This window comes from Chiloscyllium plagiosum, chromosome 8 (genome assembly GCF_004010195.1).
Source record: "Chiloscyllium plagiosum isolate BGI_BamShark_2017 chromosome 8, ASM401019v2, whole genome shotgun sequence".
In the NCBI taxonomy this organism is placed as follows: Eukaryota; Metazoa; Chordata; class Chondrichthyes; order Orectolobiformes; family Hemiscylliidae; genus Chiloscyllium; species Chiloscyllium plagiosum.
In genome coordinates this window covers 19,053,809-19,059,809 of record NC_057717.1, presented here as the reverse complement: position 1 = coordinate 19,059,809, position 6,001 = coordinate 19,053,809, and positions in this window count along the sequence as shown.

Genomic DNA, 6,001 nt, shown 5'->3' with positions numbered 1-6,001 from the left:
ACATGCAAAATACAGCAATTACCTACTTACAACAACGGGACTTATTATTAGGTTAGAGGAGGAGAGAGGCACTAACTCCGTCGTGCCTCGGGTACTTCTCCTGCGCACTTTTATAGGGAAAAAAACCTACCCAGCTAAGCTTACGCTATACCTGCTTCCGGATCTCTGGTCGTCGTCACTTCCCCCTGCTGCTCCCCCTCTTTCTGTGAAGAGAAAAAAAACACCGCTGCCCGCTACCGGTAAGTAATTTTAAGACAAACTGTCTTACCTTAGCTGCTGCTCGCACTCAAAATGGAGTTAGAATGATTGAAGACACAGGTCCACCAGACAAGCCATAGATACAGTGTTGGAGAGGGAATAGGGAACAGAAAGATACCAGGCAGCATTACTATCCTCTCATTGCAGGCCTGCATTCCCCTGTGTTGTCCTTGTGCTCACCAAGACAGCACACGCCTGGATTGAAAACTGGGAACTCCCGATGCTGTCTCAGTACAATAAAACTTAAAGTAGGGGTGGTGATTGACCTGGAGGTGTGTCTGTACTGTGCTCCCACTCCGGCCCTATACCTATGTCATGTCCAGTTAGCTGATGTTTGGAGCGCTCTCATTGCTCTCTGCTCTGTGCACTGTGAGTGATTTTACCTGGCGTCAGGATTTATTGAAGGCTCCCGACCTCCCTGACCTTTGTCTCTCTGGCTGAACAATCATCTTCCCATCACCTGTTGGCAAATCTATTGAGTCAGTCACTTCCTGAGTACTTGGAGAAGACAGAGAAATAGGCAGAATGGGAAATAAGAGTGATGCTGTGAGGGTTACACATGTAGAATGGCACTGAGCCCACAGAGATCTGGAAAATCCCAGTCTCCATCCCTGGTCTGTGCTGCCTCATCTCTCTGGAGTGGAGAATTCTGTTGGCTCAGGATCTGGAGTAGCTGCAAAAGCGAGAGACGCTGACAAAGGCAGCAATTAGACCCACACAGTGAGAGATCCCACATGGAGAGATACTGAGTGATATCACCAGAGTTAAGGATCACATAATTGTGCAGGAAGAAAGGGTTTTGATTCATGTTGCACTGGGATGCGCACCCTGTGAGCAGGTGAAGTGATGGCCTAGTGATATTATTGTGAGGCAATTTATCCAGAAACTCAGCAAATGTTATCTGGACACAGGTTGAAATCCCGTCATTGCAAATGATTGAATGTGAATTAAATGCTTCAAAAACGATGAAATTAAAAACCTGTAAGTGAGTATTAATTGCTGATGTTAAGAAAAATCCATCGGGTGCATTCCTGTTTCTAGTGAAGTAATCTAAGATGGGACTGGGATATCACAGGTATTACAGAACAACAGCTGAGGGAGGGACAGGACAGGCAGCTCAATGTTCCAGGGACAGATGCTGCAGGAAGGACAGAAGGGGGGCTGAGAGAGGAGGAGAGCTGCTGGTTCTGACTGGGTGAACCATCCCAGCAGGACTGAGAGAGGATATTCCCGCGGGACCGCCCAGTGACGCTGTGTCCGTGGGATTAATCAGTAACAATGGGTCTTCCCTTTCATCTGATTGTTCTATCAGACCCCGATAGCCCCGCCCTCCTGCACCTTGACCTTCTCAAGATGGCGGTCCTATAGCCCGTGCTCCCTCTTCCCTCAAACAAATGGCGGCCGTGACCCTGGGCCCCTTCCCTGATCAGAGACCGCCGCCTCCTTATCCGGGCCTGGAGGGTCTTTTTCGGGGTTTCTAACCTTTATTCAGGATTTGTGAATTCTCTCCGCTCCTTTCTCCCAGCGATGCTCCCACACACCGGCTCTGAGCGCCGCTCTCTGAAGCCGATCGCAGCCGCTGCCGGAGAAAGCTGCTGCATGTCTCTCTCTCTCTCTCTGTGACCTGACCAATTGACACTGCGCATGCTCCGCATAGAAACCAAACTGCGCGTGCGTCTGAGATTATCAGTGAGTTTATAGAGAATATTCATATCTGCACAGAATCATGAGTGAAATATTTGACATGAACAGTTGCTCTGTCGAGTTACAGTCAGAACGATGTCGAACATGCAAACAGACTGTTCGGTTCAACTCAACTGTACCAGACAGGTATATAAATTATCAATCGTTCTGGGTGTTTGAAAAGAAGTTTCTTATTTGAGTTGTGCAATTCCATTGAAAATACGTACGTTATCAGATTTTCATCTCAACTATTTCTTAAAATCTCACATTGGTTTATGCTCCACAATGTAGTGAGAATGATCAATCCTACAAAACAGTTTGCTTTCTGACCAATCCTGAAGCGTTCACTCCCGAGAATGCTTTGGCCCCGCTCCTCACTCACTCTGGTTGGAGGACCGACCGCTGCTCAGTCCTCCAGTTTCGTCCCGTCCTCCCAATTGCAGAGTTGATTCAGGTGTGACTCACAGGCTAATCGACAAGGAAAGTTAGAGTCGATGCCTTGTGATGCGGCTAAAATACCCCGAATCTTGAACAGAGTGGCCTGGGTTCAATTCACAGCTTGTGCAGGTGTGTGTAATAACAACTTTGAACAGGCTAATTCGGAAAAACAAGGGAAATTAGGAACATAGTTAAAACAATCGAAAATGCATACAATGTGGTGGGGCTTACCATGCTCAGATGATTTTAATCTTTACCAAGTGTGTCAGTGCCCCAGTGGGTCACAGTACAGACTGTTGCACTCCTCCTAGTGCACAGCCAGATACCATGATTGTGGGGCAAGTTGTATTGGTGGGATATAGAGGGGCTTTTCTGGAAGGCGCTTGGTTTTGGAGGTGAAAATAGGTGAGAAGAAGCAAGGTTCTGTATGAAGTTACCTGTTCCCCTCCTGTTGCAGCATCTTATTATTGCCCAGACTCTACCTCGTACATGTCTGGTAGAGATCAGTGACATTTCGTAAGCCCAGTTCTGTATGAAGTTACCTGTTCCCCTCCTGTTGCAGCATCTTATTATTGCCCAGACTCTACCTCGTACATATCTCTTGTAGCACTATATTCATAGAACAATACAGCGCAGAACAAGCCCTTCGGCCCTGGATGTTGCGCCATCCTCCTCGTCTGGTAGAGATCAGTGACATTTCGTAAGCCCAAAATACAACATCCGTCACTCTGTTTAAGACAGTAGAAATCTCTTGTAGCACTATATTCATAGAACAATACAGCGCAGAACAAGCCCTTCGGCCCTGGATGTTGCGCCATCCTCCTACACTTTCCCAAAATCTCCCACGTACTTATCTAAAGGATTGTTTAAATCTACCTAATGTGGCTGAGTTACCTACATTAGTAGGTCGTGCATTCCATGCCCTAACCACTCTCTGATTAAAGAACCTGCCTCTGACATTTGTCTTAAATCTATCACCCCTCAATTTGTAGTTATGCCCCCTCGTACACACTGATGTCATCATCCTAGGATGAAGACTTTCACTGTCTACCCTATCTAAGCCTCTGATCATCTTGTATGTCTCTATCAAATCCCCTCTTAGCTGCCTTCTTGCCAATGAGAACAGGTTCAATTTTCTCAACCTTTCCTCATACGACTGTCCCTCCAGACCAGGCAGCATCCTGGTAAATCTCCTCTGCATGTGTTCCAATGCTTTCACATCCTTCCCGACATAGGGGCATCAGAACTGCACACATACTGCACTCAGTATGGCCGCACCAGCGTTTTGTGTAATTGCAGCATGATGTTGCGGCTCCGCAACTCAATTCCTCTACGAATGAAACCTAACTCACCGTATGCCGCCTTAACAGTGCTATCACCTGGGTGGCAACTTTCATGCATCTACATACATGGACCCTAAAATCCCTCTGCACATCCATACTACCAAGAATCTTTCCATTGATCCAGTACACTGCCTTCCTGTTATTCTTCCCAAAGTGCATCACTTCACATTTAGCTGCATTGAACGCCATTTGCCTCCCCTCAGATTAAATCTGCAGTTTATCCAAGTCCCCCTGCAACCTGTAACACACTTCCACGCTGTCCACTACTCCACCGACTTGAGTATCATCTTCAAATTTACTAATCCATCTACCTATGCCTGCGTCTTAGTCATTTATCAAAATGACAAACAGCAGTGATCCCAAAACAGATCCTAGTAGCACACCACGAGTAACCGGACTCCAGGCTGAATATTTTCCATCAGCCACCACACCCTGCCTTCTTTCAAGAAGCCAGTTTCTAATCCAAACTGCTAAATCACCCTCAATTCCATGTCTCTGCATTTTCTCAAACACTCTACTGTGAGGAACCTTATCAAAGGCTTTACTGAAGTCCATGTATACCACGTCAACTGCCCTACCGTCATCTATATGCTTGGTCACCTTCTCAAAAAACTCAATCAGGCTTGTGACACACAACCTGCCCTTGATGAAACCATGTTCACTATCTGAAATCAAACTGGTGTTTGCTATTTGATTATAAATCTTATCTCTTATAATCCTTTCCAAAACCTTTCCTACAACAGAAGGAAGGCTCACTGGTCTATAATTGCCTGGCTCATCTCTAATGCCCTTCTTGATCAGGGCACAACATTTGCAATCCTCCAGTCCTCTGATACCAAACCTGTAGACAATGACGACTCAAATATCAAAGCCAAAGGCTCTGCTATCTGCTCCCTAGCTTGCCAGAGAATCCTCGAATAAATCCCATCCAGCCGAGAGGACTTGTCTACTTGTCTCAACCCCTACCGTCAATGTTCTGACCAATGAGGGCAAGCATACCAAATGCTTTCTTCACCTCCCTTTTTGCCTGCAACTCCACTTTAAAGGATCTATATACCTGCATCCCGAGATGTCCTTTTTTTAAGCAACACTCCTCAGGGCCCTACCATTAACTGTATAAGATAGTTCTGGATTAGATTACTTACAGTGTGGAAACCGGACCTTCGGCCCAACCAGTCCACACCAACCCTCCAAAGAGCAAACCCACCCAGATCCATTCCCCTAAATTTACCCCTTCACCTAACACTAGGGGCAATTTAGCATGACCAATTCACCTAACCTGCACATCTTTGGACCATGGGAGAAAACCCACGCAGACACGGGGAGAATGTGAAAACTCCCCACAGAAAGTTGCTTGAGGCAGCAATTGAAGCTGGGTCTCTGGCGCTGTAATGCAGTAGTGCTCACCACTGTGCCACCGTGCCACCCATAGCGACTGAATGGAGAACTTTAAAAACGAGATTTGATAGAGAACTTTAAAAATGAAGCTGCTGAAACTGCATGGAGGGAGAAATGTCTTCACTTGTGAGGTTGACCTGAACAGGAAGTTAACATTAATGAATCAAATCAGAAAATCAAAACAAAACATTCTTCCCTGACGAAGGTGACAACATGGGACAACGTGAACTCTAGCATCAGGAATGCTTAAGTTGAATATCATGAATATGTTAAAGGGGAAATTTGATAATTACCTCATTGCTAAACATACAGAAGGATGCACTGATGGGATGAGACAAAGTGGGAGTTTACTCCTATGGGGACTAAATATCTGCACTCACCTGTTGGGTCAAAAGGCCTGTTTCTCTGCTGTAAAGTCTCTGTAAATATCCTGGTCTCCTTAAGTAAAGAACCATTTAGTCACAAACTAATTTGGAAAAAAAGAGGTCCCACTAGTATATAAAAGAGAAATACAAGAGGCATCCCTTCATAAGGTTATACAATTAACAACCATTACTAAAGGTACCTGTACAAAGAGAGCAGTTTAATCTTTGGCTTCTCAGTAGCAGCGGACTAAAGAGTTTTAATCTGCGCTTTGGTTTAACTTGAGCTGGAAACATCAAGATCTTTACTGAGTTCAGCTTGGGCCTTCTTAATAAACCCATCATAGGACTGAAAGCAACATGGTGAGAAGATGAAATTAAACTTTGGGGTGCAAAGAAATACGAATGACACTACTTTGCTAACTGCCCAAGACAAACCACAAATTATTTTCTGAATGAACAAATCTAATTTTAGTGATCTGTAAAATCTGTTAAACACAAAATTAAGAAAGATTAACA